Below are 24517 nucleotides of genomic sequence, written 5' to 3'. Positions count from 1 at the left end.
ATACATAGCCACTGCAATATTATTGACTATATTTCTTATGATATAGTTTACATTCCTGGGGCTGTTTTGTAACTACCAATCTGTACTTCTCAATCTCTTTATAGATATGGGATTTTAAGTCAGGTACTAAAGGAGCCATTTATTTTATTTCCACTTCTTTGTTTGCAATTGAAATAAATTGGACAATAACTTGTTTAATGGATAAATCACTTCTTTAAGGTAATTGTTCTTTAAAGATAAGTAATTCATAAAAATAACCAAGCAGACAATTAAATACTGACAAATGTTATTAAAATTTTAAAGTGATAACAGACTAAAACTTAAATAATAGGGATGACGTCAGAGTAATGGCGGAGTAGGAAGCGATACCGATAAATCTCCCCCAAAACTCAACAAGATCTTCAACCAGAAACAGAAAAACCTATACTTGGAGCTTCCAGATTCTTCGCAATACACCCAAAGGTATGATTGAGTGAAAAATTGGCTAAATATATAACCAAACCCCGAAGGAAATAGGGAGTAAGAAATGCTCCTCCTTCCTCACTAACCTAAACAGGGCGGCTTTCTCTGGTAACTGTGAATATAGAAACTGAGGCGGGCAAAGGGGGTGAATAGATCCAGGCCCCCGCAGCAAAAACGGCCGAACCAGGCTGTGGCTCAGAGATCCAAGCCGAGGAAAATCTGATCCTGTGGCAACCCGGGCAATACAAGCTAACACTCGCGCCAAACCCAAACAAAGAAAGAAAAGCGGAGCGGCCATTTTACCCGGTCTCCTGGTCGGTGCGCAGTTAGTGGAAGAGAGATTTCTTCCTAAGCCGCGGAAGTGGGTGCCCGTGTTGCCCCACGGAGAGGCAGGGTCAGAGGCCTTTCTGTGGGCTGAGGGCAGAGTCTCTGGGCAGCCCCAGCGCCCTGGTAAAGCCACGCACGGGAGGGAGTGAGAACTAATCCCAACGGTGGAGATTTTCCGTGCTGGAGGCTGTTTCACTCAGAGGGAACCACGGCCGGCCTCATATCCTGGTTTGCGCGCGCAGATAAGGAGTGAGCGATTCCTCCGAGTGCCTCGGCAGTGTGCGCCCGTGTTATCGCAGAGAGGGGCAGAGTCAGGGGCCTTTGTGTGGGCCAAAGCGGAATCTCGGGCCGCCCCAGCGCCTTGCAAAAGCCGCACACGGGGACGGAGCGAGACTCAATTCCAACGCTGCAACTTTTCCCTGCGGTTGGGGGTTTCACTCAGAGCGTGAGACTGCTGGCCGGATATCCTGGTTGCAGACAGTGAGTAAGAGTTTCCTCCAAGCGCCCCGGAAGTGGGCGCCCGCTTGTGTTACCGGATAGAGTGGCAGAGCCAGAGGTCTTCGAGTGGGCGGAAAGCCCGCCTGATTATGCTAGCAGCTCTGACTGACTGAGCCTTACCCAGAGCCCTGTGCTGAGTGGAAATAGAGTGGGGAGTTGCCAGCAATTTGAGCCTCTTACTATCCAGGCAGAGGCAGCAGCAACCCCATACCTGGACTATCAGGCTACTAATTGAGGAAGGAAAGACTAGGAGAAAGGCTCCAGGAACACGGACTCTCTCACTGTCGGAGCCTATAAATGCTAATGAGCCTCGACTCCCAACGAGAATAAAGCACAATACATGACATTGCCATAGAGACTTATCAACTGCAAACCTCTACCTGAGCGTGCCAAAGGGGCAGAACCCGGGGTACAGAGTCACCGACCAGGAAGAGGGAGAGAAAAGAAAAAGCAAGAAGATAACCTCTCAAAATCAAGAATAATCTGCAGACTTTATAACCTATCCCATTTTATTATATTTGTTCGTTTGTTTCTCTTATCTTCATTCTTGAGACTTTTTTTTCCTCCTCCAATTTGGCCGATTAACTCTCTACCGGTCTTACTCTCTCCTCTCCTTGAACTACACTACCCATAAGTGTTACATCTCCCATTATCATTTCTCTTCTCTTCCTTTCTCTCTATGAGGGTTGCACTCCAAAACCCTGAACTCTCTCTCTCTCTCTCCTTTCTTTTTTCTTCTTTTAGTGGTTCCCTCTTTTTTTCTCTCTCTCTCTTTCTTTTCTCCCTCTATATTAGTTTCTTCCTTTCTCCTTTACATCTCCTCTCATTCAAACCTCAATAACAAACAAATTATCTTATCTGGGACTCAAACCTATGTTTGTGGCATTTTGGGGGGTTTTTACTTCACCTTTTTAACTCACTAGCAGTGCTCCCATCCCTGGATCTCCATATTATCTAGTTCTTGTTCCACTAAATACAATAGTAAGTTTTTAATTTGTCCCCCCATTTTTCCATTTTCCTCTTATTCCTCTCATCATAACTCTTAGAAAACCAACACCTAAAAGCAAATCATTTTATTCTTGACCCAAATTTTTTCCTTATTTGCTTTTTGTGGGTCCATACGCTCTTTTTTTTTCTTTTTTCTTTTATTTTTTTTCCTTTTTTTTTTTTTTTTCTTTCTCTCTTTTTTGCCCCTTTATTACTTTTCCCCAATTCAGGCCCTCCATCACAGGCATTGTTTGTTATAACTCACAGTCCACCACAAGATTTTCTCAAGAAAGAGGGGAGAGGAGAGGAGAGGAAAAAAAGAGGGGGGGAATAATTTCCTTTTTTAAAAATTTTTATTTTATTTTATTTTTCTTTATTTCATTATTAATTTTTTTTAAAAAAAAACAACTCTTTTCGATTTGTTATTTTTTTATTTTTTTTAACTTTTTATTCTTTATTAAATCTCATTAATACTATCAACAAAACCACCCTCAGATGCCATTAAGGAAGAGAAAATCGAATATCATGGATACAAAAGAAAGAGAGGTAACACAGCTAGATGAGGAAAAATCTATGGAGAAAAAATTTAATATATTGGAAACCTTGGAGCTAAATGACAGAGAATTCAAGATAGAAATCCTAAAAATCCTCCAAGATATACAAGAAAACACAGAAAGGCAATATAGGGAAATCAGAAAACAACTCCATGAACACAAAGAATATATGTCCAAGGAAATTGAAACTATAAAAACAAATCAAACAGAGATGAAAAACTCAATTCACGAGCTGAAAAACGAAGTAACAAGCTTAGCTAATAGAACAGGTCAGATAGAAGAGAGGATTAGTGAAATAGAAGACAAGCAACTTGAGGCACAACAGAGAGAAGAAGAAAGAGACTCAAAAATTAAAAAAAATGAGATAGCCCTACAAGAATTATCTGACTCCATCAAAAAGAATAACATAAGAATAATAGGTATATCAGAGGGAGAAGAGAGAGAAAATGGAATGGAGAACATACTTAAACAAATAATTGATGAGAACTTCCCAAGCCTGTGGAAAGAACTAAAGCCTCAAGTTCAAGAAGCAAACAGAACTCCAAGTTTTCTTAACCCCAACAAACCTACTCCAAGGCATATCATAATGAAATTGACACAAACCAACAGCAAAGAAAAAATTCTCAAGGCAGCCAGGGAAAAGAAGAATACAACATATAAAGGAAGGCCCATTAGATTATCATCAGATTTCTCAGCAGAAACTCTACAAGCTAGAAGAGAGTGGACCCCAATATTTAAAGTCTTGAAAGAGAGGAACTTTCAGCAACGAATACTATACCCATCAAAGCTATCCTTCAAATACGAAGGAGAAATAAAAACATTCACAGATACAGAAAAGATGAGGGAATTTATCATGAGAAAACCCCCACTCCAGGAATTACTAAAGGGGGTTCTCCAATCAGATACAAAGAACAAAAAAAAACAGAGCCACAAGTAAAAGCTCCAAGAAGAATACAACAAAACCAAATTTAAACTGTGACAACAACAAAAAGAAAGAGGGGGAGAAGACGGAGATTAACAGTAGCAAAGGACGATGGAGTGCAAAAGTACTCACAAAATAGTTCGCTACAGTGAACAGGGTAGGGACCCTTTTCATTACTCAAAGGTAACCACCATTGAAAAAACCACCACAGAAGCACATGAGATAAAAAAGATAGCAACAGAGGAAAGATGTATGGAATACAACCAAATAAAAACAAAAGATAGAAAAACGAAAGAGAAGGATCAAACAAGACACAAAACTAACAGAAAGCAAGATATAAAATGGCAATAGGGAACTCACAAGTATCAATAATTACACTAAATGTAAATGGATTAAACTCACCAATAAAAAGGCACAGAGTAGCAGAATGGATTAAAAAAGAAAATCCAACTGTATGCTGCCTACAGGAAACTCATCTAAGTAACAAGGATAAAAACAAATTCAAAGTGAAAGGCTGGAAAACAATACTCCAAGCAAATAACATCCAAAAAAAAGCAGGTGTAGCAATACTCATATCAGATAATGCTGACTACAAGACAGGAAAAGTACTTAGAGACAAAAATGGCCATTTCATAATGGCTAAGGGGACACTGAATCAAGAAGACATAACAATTCTTAATATATATGCACCAAACCAAGGAGCACCAAAATATATAAGACAGCTACTTATTGATCTTAAAACAAAAACTGACAAAAATACAATCATACTTGGAGACCTCAATACACCGCTGACGGCTCTAGATCGGTCATCCAAACAGAGAATCAACAAAGACATAGTGGCCTTAAACAAAACACTAGAGCACCAGGATATGATAGACATCTACAGGACATTTCATCCCAAAGTGACTGAGTATACATTTTTCTCCAGTGTACATGGATCATTCTCAAGAATTGACCATATGTTGGGCCACAAAAACAATATCAGCAAATTCAGAAAAATTGAAGTTGTACCAAGCATATTTTCTGATCATAAAGCCTTGAAACTAGAATTCAACTGCAAAAAAGAGGAAAAAAATCCCACAAAAATGTGGAAACTAAACAACATACTTTTAAAAAATGAATGGGTCAAAGAAGAAATAAGTGCAGAGATCAAAAGATATATACAGACTAATGAAAATGACAATACGACATATCAGAATCTATGGGATGCAGCAAAAGCAGTGATAAGAGGGAAGTTCATATCGCTTCAGGCATATATGAACAAACAAGAGAGAGCCCAAGTGAACCACTTAACTTCCCACCTTAAGGAACTAGAAAAAGAAGAACAAAGACAACCCAAAACCAGCCGAAGAAAGGAGATAATAAAAATCAGAGCAGAAATAAATGAATTAGAGAACAGAAAAAGTATAGAAAAAATTAATAGAACAAGGAGCTGGTTCTTTGAAAAGATCAACAAAATTGACAAACCCTTGGCAAGACTTACCAAAGAAAAAAGAGAAAGAACTCATATAAACAAAATACAAAATGAAAGAGGAGAAATCACCACGGACACCGTAGATATACAAAGAATTATTGTAGAATACTATGAAAAACTTTATGCCACTAAATTCAACAACCTAGAAGAAATGGATAAATTCCTAGAACAATACAGCCTTCCTAGACTGAGTCAAGAAGAAGCAGAAAGCCTAAACAGACCTATCAGTAGAGAAGAAATAGAAAAAACCATTAAAAACCTCCCCAAAAATAAAAGTCCAGGCCCTGACGGCTATACCAGCGAATTTTATCAAACATTCAAAGAAGACTTGGTTCCTATTCTACTCAAAGTCTTCCAAAAAATTGAAGAAGAAGCAATACTTCCAAACACATTTTATGAGGCCAACATAACCCTCATACCAAAACCAGGCAAGGATGGCACAAAAAAAGAAAACTACAGACCAATATCTCTAATGAATACAGATGCTAAAATACTAAACAAAATACTAGCAAATCGAATACAACAACATATTAAAAAAATAATACATCATGATCAAGTGGGATTCATCCCAGAATCTCAAGGATGGTTCAACATACGTAAAACGGTTAATGTAATACACCATATCAACAAAACAAAGAACAAAAACCACATGATCTTATCAATAGACGCAGAAAAGGCTTTCGATAAAATACAACACAATTTTATGTTTAAGACTCTCAACAAAATGGGTATAGAAGGAAAATATCTCAACATGATAAAGGCCATATATGATAAACCATCAGCTAACATCATATTAAATGGCACTAAACTGAAGGCTTTCCCCCTTAAATCAGGAACAAGACAGGGTTGTCCACTCTCTCCACTCTTATTTAATGTGGTACTAGAGGTTCTAGCCAGAGCAATCAGACAAGACAAAGAAATAAAAGGCATCCATATCGGAAAAGAAGAAGTAAAGGTATCACTTTTTGCAGATGATATGATCCTATACATCGAAAACCCCAAAGAATCCACAAAAAGACTACTAGAAACAATAAGCCAATACAGTAAGGTCGCAGGATACAAAATTAACATACAGAAGTCAATAGCCTTTCTATATGCCAACAATGAAACAACTGAGAAGGAACTCAAAAGAATAATCCCCTTCACGATTGCAACAAAAAAAATAAAATACTTAGGAATAAACATAACAAAGAATGTAAAGGACTTATATAATGAAAACTATAAACCATTGTTAAGGGAAATCGAAAAAGATATAATGAGATGGAAGAATATACCTTGTTCTTGGCTAGGAAGAATAAATATAATCAAGATGGCTATATTACCCAAAGCAATATACAAATTTAATGCAATTGCCATCAAAATTCCAATGACATTTTTTAAAGAAATAGAGCAAAAAATCATCAGATTTATATGGAACTATAAAAAACCCCGAATAGCCAAAGCAATCCTAAAGAAAAAGAATGAAGCTGGGGGCATAACAATACCTGACTTCAAACTCTATTATAGGGCCACGACAATCAAAACAGCATGGTATTGGCAGAAAAATAGACACTCAGACCAATGGAACAGAATAGAAAGTCCAGAAATAAAACCACATATATATAGTCAAATAATTTTTGATAAAGGGGCCAACAACACACAATGGAGAAAAGAAAGCCTCTTCAATAAATGGTGCTGGGAAAACTGGAAAGCCACATGCAAAAGAATGAAACTGGACTACAGTCTGTCCCCCTGTACAAAAATTAACTCAAAATGGATCAAAGATCTAAACATAAGACCTGAAACAATTAAGGACATAGAAGAAGACATAGGTACTCAACTCATGGACCTGGGTTTTAAAGAGCATTTTATGAATTTGACTCCAATGGCAAGAGAAGTGAAGGCAAAAATTAATGAATGGGACTACATCAGACTAAGAAGTTTTTGCTCAGCAAGGGAAACTGATAACAAAATAAACAGAAAGCCAACTAAATGGGAAATGATATTTTCAAACAACAGCTCAGATAAGGGCCTAAGATCCAAAATATACAAAGAACTCATAAAACTCAACAACAAACAAACAAACAATCCAATAAAAAAATGGGAAGAGGATATGAATAGACACTTCTCCCAGGAAGAAATACAAATGGCCAACAGATATATGAAAAGATGCTCATCTTCTTTAGCTATTAGAGAAATGCAAATCAAAACGGCAATGAGATACCACCTCACACCTGTTCGATTAGCTGTTATTAGCAAGTCAGGTAATAGCAAATGTTGGAGAGGCTGTGGAGAAAAAGGAACCCTCATCCACTGTTGATGGGAATGTAAAGTAGTACAACCATTATGGAAGAAAGTATGGTGGTTCCTCAAAAAACTGCAAATAGAACTACCTTATGACCCAGCAATCCCTCTACTGGGTATATATCCCCAAAACTCAGAAACATTGATACGTAAAGACACATGCAGCCCCATGTTTATTGCAGCATTGTTCACAGTGGCCAGGACATGGCAACAACCAAAAAGCCCATCAATAGATGACTGGATAAAGAAGATGTGGCACATATACACTATGGAATACTACTCAGCCATAAGAAATGATGACATCGGAACATTTACAGCAAAATGGTGGGATCTTGATAACATGATACGAAGCGAAATAAGTAAATCAGAAAAAAACAGCAACTGTATTATTCCATACGTAGGTGGGACATAATAGTGGAACTAAGAGACATTGATAAGAGTGTGGTGGTTACGGGGGGGAGGGGAGAATGGGAGAGGGATAGGGGGTGGGAGGGGCACAAAGAAAACAAGATGGAAGGTGACAGAGGACAATCTGACTTTGGGTGGTGGGTATCTTTGAATATATGTATCCTGATTTATTGATGTCACCCCATTAAAAAAATAAAATTATATATATAAAAAAAAAAAAACTTAATAAATATAATTTTTTTTTCTTTTTTTTTTTTTTGAACTTCTTTTTTTTTTTAATAAATTTTTATTAATGGTAATGGGATGACATTAATAAATCAGGGTACATATATTCAAAGAAAACATGTCTAGGTTATTTTGTCATCAAATTATGTTGCAAACCCCTCGCCCAAAGTCAGATTGTCCTCCGTCACCCTCTATCTAGTTCTCTGTGCCCCTCCCCCTCCCCCTAACTCTCTCCCTCCCTCCCTCCCATGTCCTCCCTCCTCCCCCACCCTTGGTAACCACCACACTCTTGTCCATGTCTCTTAGTCTCATTTTTATGTTCCACCAATGTATGGAATCATGTAGTTCTTGTTTTTTTCTGATTTGCTTATTTCACTCCTTATAATGTTATCAAGATCCCACCATTTTGCTGTAAATGATCTGATGTCATCATTTCTTATGGCTGAGTAGTATTCCATAGTGTATATGTGCCACATCTTCTTTATCCAGTCTTCTATTGAAGGGCTTTTTGGTTGTTTCCATGTCTTGGCCACTGTGAACAGTGCTGCAATGAACATGGGGCTACATGTGTCTTCACGTATCAATGTTTCTGAGGTTTTGGGGTATATACCCAGTAGAGGGATTGCTGGGTCATAAGGTAGTTCTATTTGCAGTTTTTTGAGGAACCACCATACTTTCCTCCATAATGGTTGTACTACTTTACAGTCCCACCAACAGTGAATGAGGGTTCCTTTTTCTCCACAGCCTCTCCAACATTTGCTATTACCCGTCTTGTTGATAATAGCTAATCTAACAGGGGTGAGGTGGTATCTCATTGTAGTTTTGATTTGCATTTCTCTAATAACTAATGAAGCTGAGCATCTTTTCATATATCTGTTGGCCATTTGTATCTCTTCCTGGGAGAAGTTTCTGTTCATGTCCTCTTCCCATTTTTTTATTGGATTGTTTGTTTGTTTGTTGTTGAGTTTTATGAGTTCTTTGTAAATTTTGGATATTAGGCCCTTATCTGAGCTGTCGTTTGAAAATATCAGTTCCCATATAGTTGGCTGTCTGTTTATTTTGATATCAGTTTCTCTTGCTGAGCAAAAACTTTTAATTCTGATGTAGTCCCATTCATTTATCTTTGCCTTCACTTCTCTTGCCATTGGAGTCAAGTTCATAAAATGTTCTTTAAAACCCAGGTCCATGATTTTAGTACCTATGTCTTCTTCTATGTACTTTATTGTTTCAGGTCTTATATTTAGGTCTTTGATCCATTTTGAATTAATTTTAGTACACGGGGACAGGCTGTAGTCGAGTTTCATTCTTTTGCATGTGGCTTTCCAGTTTTCCCAACACCATTTGTTGAAGAGGCTTTCTTTTCTCCATTGTGTGTTGTTGGCCCCTTTATCAAAGATTATTTGACCATATATATGTGGTTTTATTTCTGGGCTTTCTATTCTGTTCCATTGGTCTGAGTGTCTATTTTTTTGCCAATACCATGCTGTTTTGATTATCGTGGCCCTATAATATAGTTTAAAGTCAGGTATTGTAATGCCCCCAGCTTCATTCTTTTTCCTTAGGATTGTTTTGGCTATTCGGGGTTTTTTATAGTTCCATATAAATCTGATGATTTTTTGTTCCATTTCTTTAAAAAATCTCATAGGGATTTTGATGGGAATTGCATTAAATTTGTATATTGCTTTGGGTAATATGGCCATTTTGATTATATTTATTCTTCCTATCCAAGAACAAGGAATATTTTTCCATCTCGTATCTTTTTCGATTTCCCTTAACAATGCTTTGTAATTTTCATTATATAGGTCCTTTACGTTCTTTGTTATGTTTATTCCTAGGTATTTTATTTTTTTTGTTGCAATCGTGAAGGGGATTATTTTTTTGAGTTCGTTTTCTAATATTTCATTGTTGGCATATAGAAAGGCTATGGACTTTTGTATGTTAATTTTGTATCCTGCGACCTTACTGTATTGGTTTATTGTTTCTAATAATCTTTTTGTGGAGTCCTTCAGGTTTTCGATGTATAGGATCATATCATCAGCAAAAAGTGATAGCTTTACTTCTTCTTTTCCGATATGGATGCCTTTTATTTCTTTGTCTTGTCTGATTGCTCTGGCCAGAACTTCTAGCACCACGTTGAATAAGAGTGGAGAGAGTGGACAACCCTGTCTTGTTCCTCATTTAAGGTAGAAAGTCCTCAGTTTTCTGCCGTTTAATAGGATGTTGGCTGATGGTTTATCATATATGGTCTTTATCATGTTGAGATATTTTCCTTCTATACCCATTTTGTTGAGAGTCTTAAACATAAAATTGTGTTGTATTTTATCAAAAGCCTTTTCTGCATCTATTGATAAGATCATGTGGTTTTTGTTCTTTGTTTTGTTGATATGGTGTATTACGTTAACCATTTTGCGTATGTTGAACCATCCTTGAGATTCTGGGATGAATCCTACTTAATCATGATGTATTATTTTTTTAATATGTTGTTGTATTCGGTTTGCCAGTATTTTGTTTAGTATTTTAGCATCTGTATTCATTAGAGATATTGGTCTGTAGTTTTCTTTCTTTGTGCCATCCTTGCCAGGTTTTGGTATGAGGGTTATGTTGGCCTCATAAAATGTGTTTGGAAGTATTGCTTCTTCTTCAATTTTTTGGAAGACTTTGAGTAGAATAGGAACCAAGTCTTCTTTGAATGTTTGATAGAATTCACTAGTATAACCGTCTGGGCCTGGACTTTTATTTTTGGGGAGAGTTTTAATAGTTTTTTCTATTTCCTCCCTGCTGATTGGTCTGTTTAGGCTTTCTGCTTCTTCATGACTCAGTCTAGGAAGGTTGTATTGTTCTAGGAATTTATCCATTTCTTCTAGGTTGTTGTATTTGGTGGCATATAATTTTTCATAGTATTCTACAATAATTCTTTGTATTTCTATGATGTCTGTGGTGATCTCTCCTCTTTCATTTTGGATTTTATTTATTTGAGTCCTGTGTCTTTTTTCCTTGGTGAGTCTTGCCAAGGGTTTGTCAATTTTGTTGATCTTTTCAAAGAACCAGCTGCTTGTTTTATTGATTTTTTCTATAGCTTTTCTGTTCTCTATTTCATTTATTTCTGCTCTGATTTTTATTATCTCGTTTCTTCGGCTGGTTTTGTGTTGTCTTTGTTCTTCTTTTTCTAGTTCCTTAAGGTGTGAAGTTAAGTGGTTTACTTCGGCTCTCTCTTGTTTGTTCATATAGGCCTGAAGTGATATGAACTTTCCTCTTATTACTGCTTTTGCTGCATCCCAGAGATTCTGATATGTCGTATTTTCATTTTCATTTGTCTGTATATATCTTTTGATTTCTGCACTTATTTCTTCTTTGACCCATTCATTTTTTAGAAGTATGTTGTTTAGTTTCCACATTTTTGTGGGTTTTTCCCCCTCTTTTTTGCAGTTGAATTCTAGTTTCAAGGCTTTATGATCAGAAAATATGCTTGGTACAATTTCAATTTTTCTAAATTTGCTGATATTGTCTTTGTGGCCCAACATATGGTCAATTCTTGAGAATGTTCCATGTACACTAGAGAAAAATGTATACTCTGTCGCTTTGGGATGAAGTGTCCTGTAGATGTCTATCATATCCAGGTGTTCTAGTATTTCGTTTAAGGCCACTATATCTTTATTGATTCTCTGTTTGGATGACCGATCTAGAGCCGTCAGCGGTGTATTGAGGTCTCCAAGTATGATTGTATTTTTGTTAGTTTTTGTTTTAAGGTCAATAAGTAGCTATCTTATATATTTTGTACTCCTTGGTTTGGTGCATATATATTAAGGATTGTTATGTCTTCTTGATTCAACTTCCCTTTAATCATTATGAAATGACCATTTTTGTCTCTGAGTACTTTTTCTGTCTTGTAGTCAGCATTATTAGATATGAGTATTGCTACACCTGCTTTTTTTTGGGTGTTGTTTGCTTGGAGTATTGTTTTTCAGCCTTTCACTTTGAATTTGTTTTTATCCTTGTTGCTTAGATGTGTTTCTTGTAGGCAGCATATAGTTGGATTTTCTTTTTTAATCCATTCTGCTACTCTGTGTCTTTTTATTGGTAAGTTTAATCCATTTACATTTAGTGTAATTATTGACACTTTTGGGTTCCCTACTGCCATTTTATAAATTGCTTTCTGTTAGTTTTGTATCTAGTTTGATTCTTCTCTTTTGTTTTTCTATCATTTGTTTTTGTTTGTTTGTGTTCCATACTTCTTTCCTCTGTTGCTACCTTTTTTAAGTCAAGTGTTTTTGTGGTGGTTTTTTCAAGGGTGGTTACCATTAAGTAATGAAAAGGGTACCTACCATATTCATTGTAGTACCCTATCTTATAAGTATTTCTGCACTTCACCATCCTTTGCTACTGTTAATCTCCATCCTCTCCCCCCTTTTTTTCCTTTGTTGTCACAGTTTAAGTTTGGTTTTATTGTGTTCTTGGTGGAGCATTTACTTGTGGTGTTGTTTTCTTTTGTTCTTTGAATCTGGTTTGAAAACCCCCCTTAGTATTTCCTGGAGTGGGGGCTTTCTGTTGATAAATTCTCTCATCTTTTCTGTATTTGTGAATGTTTTTATATCTCCTTCATACTTGAAGGATAGCTTTGATGGGTATAGTATTAAAAATATGGAATGCTTCACGAATTTGCGTGTCATCCTTGCGCAGGGGCCATGCTAATCTTCTCTGTATCGTTCCAATTTTAGTATATGTGCTGCCGAAGCGAGCACAAAATAATATAATTTTAAAACCATAAAACATGTAAGTGGTTATTCAGTACAAGGCCCTTATTACCTATTGAAGAAACTGAAGCCAAAAGATACTAAATACCTTGCCTAAAAAATGTAGCTGATTAGTGACAGAAACCCCAATTAAATTCATTTTTAATCCAGTGCCTTTCCATTAAAACCTATCTGCATCAATATAGACACAATTAGTTACTTTAGTAAATCTTAAAGACTAGTAAATTTAATTGGAGTTAGCTTTCATTTGCCTAGGAACTAGTAGAATACATTTTCAGACTTAGACTGAGAATCAGAAGTAACATAATTTTCCTAATAATGTTATAACTCCTGTGCTTTCATTGTTATTAATATCAAAATACCCTTGCCTCTTCTTTTACAAAGTTGGTTTACTTTTTATCTATGAAGACACCTGAGAGTATTTGAATTTGTTCCTGATTTAAGACTTATTTATTTAACCTATCTTCAACCATCAGAGCTTCCAGTTTCTTTGACTGGTTTAGATCAGGGGTCAGCGAACCACAGCCGATTGTCAAATTTAGCTCACCATCTATTTTTGTAAATAAAATTTCATTGCAATAAAGCCATGCCTATGTGTTTCTTTTCATGTTTGCTTTCACATTATGGTGGCAGAGTTGTATGCTTGTGACAGAGACAATAAGACCCAGGAAGCCTAAAATATTTACTCTCTGGCCTTTTAAAAAATGTTTGTTAGATCTCATTGTCTAGATTATGATCAAGTTTTGGAGATTCACATGAGCTTTGGAAAAAATGTGTATTGTCTTTTTAGGATATTTTATTGGATGTATACCTACTAATTCAAAGGCATAAGTTATATGTTGGGCAGATAAAATATATTATGCTCACTTTGTTAAAGATGGTGCTGTCCACGTGAAAGCTGTCGCCCAGGTGATATTAATGTGTGTTGGGGGCGGGCTGAGGGCAGGCAAAATCGTTGTAACCTGGGGCTTGGTTTTAGGACTAGGCCTTTCCCACCCTTTTTGATGTGAGATGGTACAATCCTATTATGCCTCAGAAAGTGACTTTGTATTAGAGACTTCCCTATTTTGTATATTGGATTAAAGGTTTGGATTTCTACACTATAAAATGGGGGCAGAACAGGAGCCAGCTCTCTTGGTTCCTGGGATTAGCATTAGAGAGCAAAGCAGAGAAAGGCCACGTGGAGGAGGCCAGGAGAGGCAGCCAAGATGGCAGAGTGTTGAGTGAAAAGCCAGTTAGTGCAGAGTTTGTGCAGGGAGAAGGAAGGAGATGGGGAACAGAGGTGAATAAGTCTGGTGAGCTAGAAACTTTTGATTCTAGGAAACTCGGATAAGTCAGTGGCTTTGTGAGCACTGAATGTGAGTGGGTTTTGGAGCCCAGTGTGTGTTTTTTGCTTGCCCGCTGGGTGCAAGCTAGGATTAAAGACTATGGCCCAACACTTTTTGGCTCCGTTGTTTCTTTACCAACTGTCCGAATCCAATGCGAACCTGCACTGGCCAGGTGGCTGTGATAGTGGCTGTGGCTACTGGCTTTACATTTGGCATAGTCTGTGGCAGGATTCGATACATTTCGGTATGGAGCAGCCACCACCTTTGAGCGGTGGAGTAGAGGACTGGCTGCTGTTATGGTTCCCCATGGCTGTCCTTTTGGGGGCCGTAGGCTGGCTAACTTTTACAGCCATGAGTGAGGAAACTGAGAGCTCTGTGGAAGAGGCTGCCTGGGACCTGCAAACCAAGCAATAGAAGGAGCTGGAGCAAACGTGGGAAAAACAGATGCTGACCCTGGAGCTGGAGGAAGCACTGGAGGAGGAGGCCGACCAAATTTGTGATATTTGCCTGGAAATGGAGCAGCTACTGGGGGAGGATTCACAGGTTCGTGAGTTGCAGATTGCCCTGGATGTTTTGGAAAGCCAGCAGTGGAAGGTGGCCAGGGCTGAGGCTGAAGCTGAAGCTGAGGCTGGGTCCGGAGCTGCAAGGTCTGCGGAGCAGAAGGTGGCGGCAGCCCGGGGCTCGAGCCCGGCAGCAGGAGCTGGAATTTTCAGTTCCTCTTTGGAGGATGAGGAGAATTGGGCTGGAGTTGCAATCCGCAGTCTCCATAAGATGAGAGCCCAGCTGGAAGGAGCACCTACTACAGCCCGGGTAGGTCTGCGATTTTTGGACATAGGGCTGGACATACTTTCCAGAGCAGAGATGGAAATGCTGACTGCCATTGCCATGTGCCCCTCTTTGGGACAGTGTAAGACCTGCCAGGATGGCAGGGATGAGGGGGGTGGCTGAGGTATCATGTGCATGGACTGATTTCCTGGACTACGACCGGAGTGGGCATTGGCTCCTTTGCTGAATGGACTTACGGATTTTGGATAATGTGAAATACCCTGATGGGGGTGGGGGGTGGCTTTGCTGGAAGCACTCCCCTGTCCCCGGAAGCTTTTCCCATGGCTAGGGAAAAGGCCGAGGACATTTTGTGCTTTTGGCAAAGTGCTCAGAGATTGGTGAAATATACCTTCGTAATTGTTGAAATTGTATGATCTGCCATGTTGTTGTAATTTGTGTAATGTGCCTAATTTCCTTGCACAGGGATGCCAGTGATGTAGATTGTGGGTAGTAAAGTGAGCATAAGAGTGAATCATTGGGTAGATAAAATATATTATGCTCACTTTGTTAAAGATGGCGCTGCCCACGTGAAAGCTGTCGCCCAGATGATATTAATGTGCGTTGGGGGCGAGCTGTGGGCAGGCAGAATCCTTGTAGCCTGGGGCTTGGTTTTAGGACTAGGCCTTTCCCACCCTTTTTGATGTGAGATGGTACAATCCTATCATGCCTCAGAAAGTGACTTTGTATTAGAGACTTCCCTATTTTGTATATTGGATTAAAGGTTTGGATTTCTACACTATAAAATGGGGGCAGAACAGGAGCTTGCTCTCTTGGTTCCTGAGATTAACATTAGAGCAGAGAGCAGAGAAAGGCCACGTGGAGGAGACTAGGAGAGGCAGCCAAGATGGCAGAGTGTTGAGTGAGAAGCCAGTTAGTGTAGAGTTTGTGCAGAGAGAAGGAAGGAGATGGGGAACAGAGGTGAATAAGTCTGGTGAGCTAGAAACCTTTGATTCTAGGAAACTCGGATAAGTCAGTAGCTTTGTGAGCACTGAATGTGAGTGGGTTTTGGAGCCCAGTGTGTGTTTTTACTTGCCTGCCAGGTGCAAGCTAGAATTAAAGAAGATGGTCCATTAGTTTTTGGCTCTATTGTTTCTTTACCGACTGTCCGAATCTAATGCGAACCTGCATGGGCCAGGCTGTTGTGATGGCGGCCCTGGCTTCTGGCTTTACATTATATTTTCAAATTTTCTCTAGTACTTTGATTGTCCTAATTTCTTGTATCAAAGATTAAGTGATATGCTAAATCCATCACTCACTGCAATTGTTTCTTTCAATTTCTCCTTGAATTTATAATGGATTTTGCACACTGGTCTAAAACTATATACATGCTGTGTTAAGAAACATTATTTTATTTGGTAAAGGTTCATTACCATTATATTGTCATTGTAAATTACACATTGTAATAAAAACAAGTTATCCTTTATATCAAATAAGTCTTCTTTTCCTTGAATTCTACTTTGATATTAATATTGATTGTCTTGATTTATTTTATTTTTACATACATAATTGCTCATTCTTCTATTTGATTATTTTATAACCTCAGAAGAAGACGCGTAAAATAGGTAGCCAAGTACGTACATGTAATATGTGTGAGTCCCATATATTTGTTTTTCCCTCAACCCAAAGATATTGCTTGGGACTTGTGGTGCTGAACAAGACTGAAAAAGTCTGCAAAAGATTATTTTCCCCATTAATTACAAACTTTGGACAGAACATAAAACATAGCTAATTGAAGACTCTGAAAAGTAAGCAATACATAGATGGGGAGAGAAGTAAATACTTTAAGAATGACCAGTGAAATTATGAGTTTACTATTTTTCCTTTTGTTTATCTAGTTTGGATTTGACTCAAGGGTGGTAAATATCCCAGAACTATGCATTGAATGCAGACAGAAAAAACATGTTGAGTAACCTAGTTCTAGCCAGAGGACTGAAAAAATGGTCTGGAGAATGTAGGAGAAGTCCTTATCTTTTTTTTTTCCTCTGTCTCTTTTTTTCCTTCATGTTTTGCCTGAGGATATCATTAGTTACAATGCTGGAGTAGTATAATGATGTGGTACTTACCTAAAACCCGTTGGCAAAATAATCCCTATGTTTGTTTCCAGAGAAACCAAGAAAAGAAAGCTTACTTGACCAAAAGTATATGAAGGGGAATCCTGATTATTTATTTTTCTTCTCTCTCTCTCTCTCTCTTATTTTTTTTGCTTTTCTCTAATTTTAGCCCCAGTTACATGGAACTCTAAAATAGCATAGCACACAGATATAAAACTATGACAGAAACTCCTGTATTATAGTATAAGATCCAAGAAAAGAAGCTTCTTAAAAGTGGAAACTCTGGGGCTATCTAGGATAGTAAAGGATTGAAAAAGATGGTTTCTTGATTCTGAGTTTAAACTGAAGCTGGTTCCAACATAAATGAACAAACAAAACAGAAACAGACAACAAACTGATGGTTGCTAGATGCGATGGGGTTCAGGGACTGGGTGAAATAGGTAAAGGGACTAAGAAGTAGAAATTGGTATTTCCAAAATAGTCAGGAGGATGTAAAGTACATCATTAGGATTATAGTCAATAATATTTTAATAACTATGTAGAGTGCCAGGTAGGACGAAAGTTTTTAGGAGGATCACTTTGTATATTATATAAATATTTTACCACTATGCTGTACATTTGAGACTAATATAAATAATATTCAAAAAGCACAGAAAAGGCTTTTAAAACTTCCCAAGACCCAGAGTAAGTCTGAATGCATATGTGAAGTAGATCCAAAAGGCATTAGAATGGTTTGGAACTGATAGTAGAACCACTTCTCATAGAATGTCAAGAAGAACTTGCAATCTGAACTTAAATGAATTGATTGGCTGCTAAAACAACAAACAAACCAACTCATAAAACAAACAACCTATTGAACAAATAAACAAGCAAACTCATCATTTATCAGAGGATTTGAATAAAATATTAAATAAAAATATCATATTCAGAATGTTCAGAAATGTTAAATTGTCTAAGAGACAATAAAATATGCTAATGCAAATGAATTATCAAACACTTCAAAGCAGCTATTTTACCCATGTTCCATGTAGTAAGTGTAGACACTCTCTTTTTCTTCTTCTTTTTCCAAGTAAGAGGAGGGGAAACAGAAAGACAGACTCCTGCATGCGCCCTGACTGGGATCCACCCACAAACACTCATCAGGGATCTATGCTCTGCCCTTCTGGAGCCATGCTTCCAACTGAGCTATTTTTTAACGTCTGAGGGAGAGGCTCCTTGGAAACATACTCAGCATCAAGGCCCAATGTGTTCTAACCAGTCAAACCACGGCTGCGGGAAGGGAAGAGAGAGAAAGAGAGAGAAGAGGAAGCAGGAGGGGTGGAGAAGCAGATGGTTACCTCCCTGTGTGCCATGACTGGGTATCAAACCCAGGACATCCACATGTTGGGCCGACACTCTACCACTGAGCCAACCGACCAGGGCCAGGTGGATGCTCTTAAAATGAATGGAGAGACAGAAGTTCTCAGCCAAGAAATATTAGCTATAAAACAGAATAACTAAAAATTTGGAAAAGAAAATGCTATTACTGAACTTAAAAAATGTATTGAGAAACTGGAATAACTTAAACGGCAGAGAAAAGAGTGAACTAAAAGGTAGATCAATGCAAATTGTCATACCTAAAAAACAGATAAAAGAGATTGTAAAAAAAACAAATTCTTCAGGGACCAGTGTAGGACAGTATCAAATATTTTAATATTTAAATTGTATACTATAAGTGAGTGAATTGTATGATATATGAATTACATCTCAATTAAGGTAACAAAATATGACATTTTTAGCTCTACTACTAATTATTTTAATTATTGTAAAATAGCATTATTAACTTAATCACAAAAAAGGTTAGCATTTGTGTCATTTAAGTCCCAAAAAGGAGAAGAGAAAAATATTGGCTGAAATTTCCCCAAATTTGGTGAATGATATAAATTTAAATATTTAAGAAGCTTAGAAAACTCTATAAAGAATGAACATAAATCATGGTCAGATACACTGTAATAAAACCAAAGAAAAGGAAAATTCTTGAAATATCAGAGAAAATGAACATACTACATATGAGGGAAATGATGATTTGAATAACTGAATTTGTCATCAAAAACCATGGAAGACACAAGACAATGGAATGCTATCTCTAAAGTGCTAAAAGAAAATAACAGCCTACACAGAATATTCTAAACAGTGTTAAGGTGATGAAACACCTGTATTTTTCAGAACTTACAGGTATGTACATCAAAACAAAATAGTGAATTTTACTATATATAGATTAAAATCTAAATTTAATATTAAGTTAGCTTAGCCTAACCAGGTGGTGGCACAGTGGATAGAGCATCTGCCTAGGACACAGAGGACCCAGGTTCAAAACTGTGAGGTCACCGACTTGAGCATTGGGGTTCTTCCAGTTTGAGTGGGGGTTCGCCAGTTTGAGCATGAGGTCGCTGGCTTGAGCGTGGGATCATAGACATGACCGCATGGTTGCTGGCTTGAACCCAAAGGTAGCTGACTTGAGCGTGCCCAAGGTCACTGGCTTAAACAAAGGGTCATTGGCTCAGCTGGAACCCCTCCCCCCAGTCAAGGCACATATGAGAAAGCAATCACAACTAAGGTGCTGTAACAAAGAGTTGATGCTTCTCATCTCTCTCCCTTCCTGCTTGTCTGTCCCTATCTGTCCCTCTCTCTGTCTCCCTCACTAAAAAAATAAAAATAAAAAATAAAGAAATTAAAAAAATTAGAATAACCTACAAGTTTAAAATATATATAATAAACTGTGAACACATGCAAAAAAAAGGGGGGGAAAAAAGGAATGTCTTGTCCTCTAAAAAGAGATAATTCTATTCCTTCTAAAACCTAGAGGCATGTACTTTGAAACTAGAATTAAAATTTCTTAAAAGTAAGCATCTTCTTAGCAACCATTTGTAAATTAAAACTAAAATTACTTTGAGATATATATATATATATATATATATATATATATGCTTTTAGTAAATGGTCAGCTCACTGTTAGGACAATTGCTTGCATTATATTACTATTTTAAAATTTTAGACATAATTATGATTTTAAAAACAAAGATTAAAGGAACATATATTAGACATACAGGTCTTATCTGTGGAACCATAGACAAAGTTCTTGAAACAGATGTACCTATCTCTTAACTGGTTGACTGAAGTTAATATTTACAAGTCTTGGAATTGAAGGTGAAAAGAAGTCTTTCTATCCAATTTCTATAATTTCTTTAGTTTGCTTAAATATTGCAACAGCTCTTAAAAATGTGTTGTCCTCTGTATTTTAAAGTAAAAATTCTAAAAACATTAAAAGTTGAACATATATATAGAAGAAAGAACTTTATCTAACTTCCTTTGTCTGTACCTCCTTCTCAGTTACTTTATTTATACGTGTCATATTATCTGCCTTCCCAGCCTCAGAATGAAACAAGTTGCTGAGTCTTTAATTCAGTAGAAGCCCCTGGCTCTATTTTAGAGGGTAAGAGTGCTCATTCTTGTGTTGCTTATAGACAAAGTCCTCATTTATGTGATTTATTTCTCATTTATTATCAGTAACCCTGGCCACCTTCAGAACAGTGCTGTGGAATGCAGAGGTCTGGCGAAAGTCAATGAGCTTTAGATGCAGACTGCCTTAGAAAAGAACTCTAATTCTTGAGACTACTAACTATAAATTTCTCTATTACATGGTAAAATAACAGTATCTTATTACCTAAAATCTCATGTATGACATGAGATAATTTAAAGTTTGGACCCAGGTATGTCATTTCCAGAGATGTTATCACAGATACTTCATCACATCATGTTGCCTCTCATAAAGTGCTAAATGCATTTTTCAATGGAAGCAATGGTGTAAAAATGAGAATTTTCTTGGTTAATGCAGAAAGGTAATTTAATCATTCCCATTCAAAACTCTACCAATGGATGGAGCATCGGACTGGGATGAGGAGGACCCAGGTTCGAAACCTCAGGTTACCAGCTTGAATGTGGGCTCATCTGGTTTGAGCAAGGCTTACCAGTTTGGACCCGAGGTCGCTGGCTTGAACAAGGGGTCACTGGGTCTGCTGTAGCTCTTTGGTCAAGGCACATATGAGAAAGCAATCAATGAACAACTAAGGTGCCACAACAAAAATTGATGCTTCTCATCTCTCTCCCTTCCTGTCTGTCTGTCCCTATCTGTCCCTCTCTATGTTTCTCTCTGTACCTGTCACACACACACACACACACACACACACACACACACACACACACACAAAGGTAGTGCCCCAATATTTTTAAGGTTTGAAATTGGAATGATATAAAACTACAAAAAATGTGATAAAGTACTATCTTAAAACAATTTTCACATTTTGCCTGTTAGGACCGAAGAGCTTTGATCTATATAGAAATTATATTCCACTTACTTAGAGCCCATGTTCATAGGACCATAATCAAATACTCTAAACTAGAAGGCTCCCTGGAAACTCATATTTAAGAATTGTGCTATGCACTTTACATGGCAAAACTAGGTTTATAACAATCACAGATTGCTTTAAATATTTTATTCCTGAGGACACCTACATTATTTTACAAGTAGGCAGACATTATAAAACTGTCTGACAAACTATATAGTATGTGATGGTAGGAAGACATGACCTTTTCCTTGAGGGCACACTCTTTAAGATGACAGGATGGCACAGGCAGCTACTGATTTTAAATGTGCATGGTCAATTTTTTTGAGCAACTCTGTTGGTATTCTTAATGTGGATTTCCACAAGCTGAGATACTAATCTTCCACAGAATGATGTTTAATAGGTGGCCAGTTTAAAAAAAGAAGATTTTGTGGTAAAATGAGATTGAGAAATATTGTGTTAAACAATGTAAACAATTTAAGATTACTGTAGGACATTTCAGAATATTTTGATATATGAATAAATATTCATTGGAAATGTTCAAGCTGGTGATAGACTAAGCAGTGCTTCCCAAACTTGTTTATGTGGCACATTTTTAATATACACCTATTAATATCTCTCTGAATACTAATCTGTAGTTCTCATACACTTTGGGAATGTTGTCGTTCTAACATTTACAGACCCATAAATACATAATATACCCAATTTTCAAGCTTTAATATAGAATTTGTAGGTGTAGGATGCAGTATGAGGTTAGAAAAGTTAATTGGGCCTAGGGATAAATCATGTGGGTAAAAGCAAGTAGAAGGTTATTAGGCAGATCCTGTACTTTCTCCTCATTAGCAAAATGTTTACAAAACCCTTTTTAGTGTGAGTTACTAGGAAAATTTCCAGAGTTGGAAACCTGAGTCTGTTGTTGCTTCATTGTATCATAATGCTCTTTCTTAGGCCAATTTTTCTAGTATCTATGCTATAGCTTTTCAGATTAATTTATTCAGCCACATTTTTTGAGTATCTATTGCATGTATTTCACCGAACTAGGTGTTAAAAACTTTGAACAAATGTATAATATATGTATATGGTTCCTCTTTTTGAGGTGCAAAGTATCTTATGCATGAGATAAAATGTATTGCTCGTGCAGCCTTCCTTCTCACTATGGAAAATATAACCATTAAACTCATGTCAGGCTCATTGTTCTCCCCATCCAAATGCATTCCATGCCAATTTTGTTTTCAGCCCTTTGCTTATGCTATTCTCTTGTTTTGGAATGACCTCTTACTCCCTTCAACCTATCAGTAATTGGCCCTCCTTTAAGGCCCAGCTAAAGTTCCCATCTCTTCTCTGAAGCCTTCTTTTAGTTCCCTTCTCTGATCTCCTGTTACCCTTTGATTTATACTGAAGTTTATTGGTTTGTGTATTATCTTGCCTCCTCAAATAGATTTCAATTTTTTAAACTAAAAAATGGTTTATATGGTATTGTTCATAGTACCTAGCACGATCTTGGAAAGAAAGTAGACTGATAATAAATATCTGTTGATTGGCCTGACTAGGCAGTGGCATAGTGGATAGAGCATTAGACTGGGATGCAGAGGACCCAAGTTTGAAACCTTGAGGTCACCAGCTTGAGCTCACAGTCACTGCCTTGAGCATGGGATTATAGACATGACCCGATGGTCGCTGGCTTGTGCCCAAGGTCGCCGGTTTGAGCAAGAGGTCACTCGCTCAGCTGTAGCCTTCTAGTCAAGGCATCTATGAGAAAGCAATTGATGAACAACATTACTAAGGTGTCAAGATGAAGAATTGATGCTTCTCATCTCTCTCCCTTCCTGTCTGTTTGTACCTATCTGTCACCCTGTCTGACTCTCTCTCAAAAAAAAATTTGATGATTGATGTTTAAAATAGGTTTGTATTTTCATAGTATCTTTCAGATGGGGTTGCGATATGAGGGCTGGGAAGGTGAAGGGCATTTTAACTGAAACAATAGATGTTTAAGAACTATTAAGGTGTAGTGATAAGACCTTAATATTTTAATGTTTTAATTTGTTGCCTAATTATATTTCTGACCAAAATAACACATTTAAAATGGTGTTTTGTCATAGTTTTAATGTCTATGATTAAAACTTAAGAAAGGATGGGCCTACTATCTTTCTCCACATTAAAAATTATTCCCATAGCATGCCTTATGCAATTAGTTTATTCCCGCAATCTGATGTCTGCCAAATTTTTATTTCATGTCAGCACAAAGAACCAATTTTCCCAGGACTATCACAGATATAGAACTAAACTTTTGGAGTAGTCAAAATTAAAAAGAATTTACCCTGTCACTTTTCTGTTTATTATGCTAGTTTTCTACTTGAAATCAGCTCACCTTGAAAAGACATGCAAATATGAAATGAACTGAAAAATTAACATACATTCAAAATGGAGTTTTGCAAGCTAGTTTTAAACAATAAGTATAATGAGCTGCAATTTCTACTTTGATAGAAGGAGATAGGACACAGTATTTTCACAACCAGTTGCTCTTGTAAACAATGCATTTTTATTCAATTAGTGTGACCTATTCAGATAGATCATTAAATCAATATTATAAGCTAAATGAACTGATTAATCAATTTTTTTTTCACGGCGGAAAGTCACCACATTATTTAAGTTTCATTAGAGTGAAATTTTCATTGACCTGAATCTAACTAACTAAACCTTTAGCTAACTTGATTTTTTTTCTGCATTTGAATTTTAAAAGAACAGGAAAACTTCATAGCAAATATAGTATAGATATAGTTGTTAATCATAGACTATTTCAATGAATAGACTTATTTCGTGAATTTTAAGGAACACTGAGAAAGAATTCTAGTCTTCTCACTGCCCCCAACAGCATCTTGTTGATGATGATGGCTAAACTTATACTTTTGTAACTCAATTTTGATTTAATCATGGTAAAATACAACTGTCTTTAGTAAGAGAATCTCATAATCTAATAAATTATACCTTATTGTTAGACATTATTAGCTATTTCCTAACATGAATGTTTCCTGAGAGGCCC

The 24517-nt window shown here is 37.1% G+C and overlaps 1 non-coding gene across 1 annotated transcript; it reads right to left on the bottom strand.

Moving 5' to 3' along the window:
• Positions 1-12772: 12772 nt before the first annotated feature.
• Positions 12773-12879, bottom strand: LOC136317932 (U6 spliceosomal RNA). Its single transcript, XR_010727922.1, has one exon. It is a non-coding gene; the product is annotated as a U6 spliceosomal RNA (small nuclear RNA).
• Positions 12880-24517: the final 11638 nt, after the last annotated feature.

This window comes from Saccopteryx bilineata, chromosome X (genome assembly GCF_036850765.1).
Source record: "Saccopteryx bilineata isolate mSacBil1 chromosome X, mSacBil1_pri_phased_curated, whole genome shotgun sequence".
Lineage (NCBI taxonomy): Eukaryota > Metazoa > Chordata > Mammalia > Chiroptera > Emballonuridae > Saccopteryx > Saccopteryx bilineata.
This window is presented reverse-complemented; position numbering and strand designations above follow the sequence as displayed.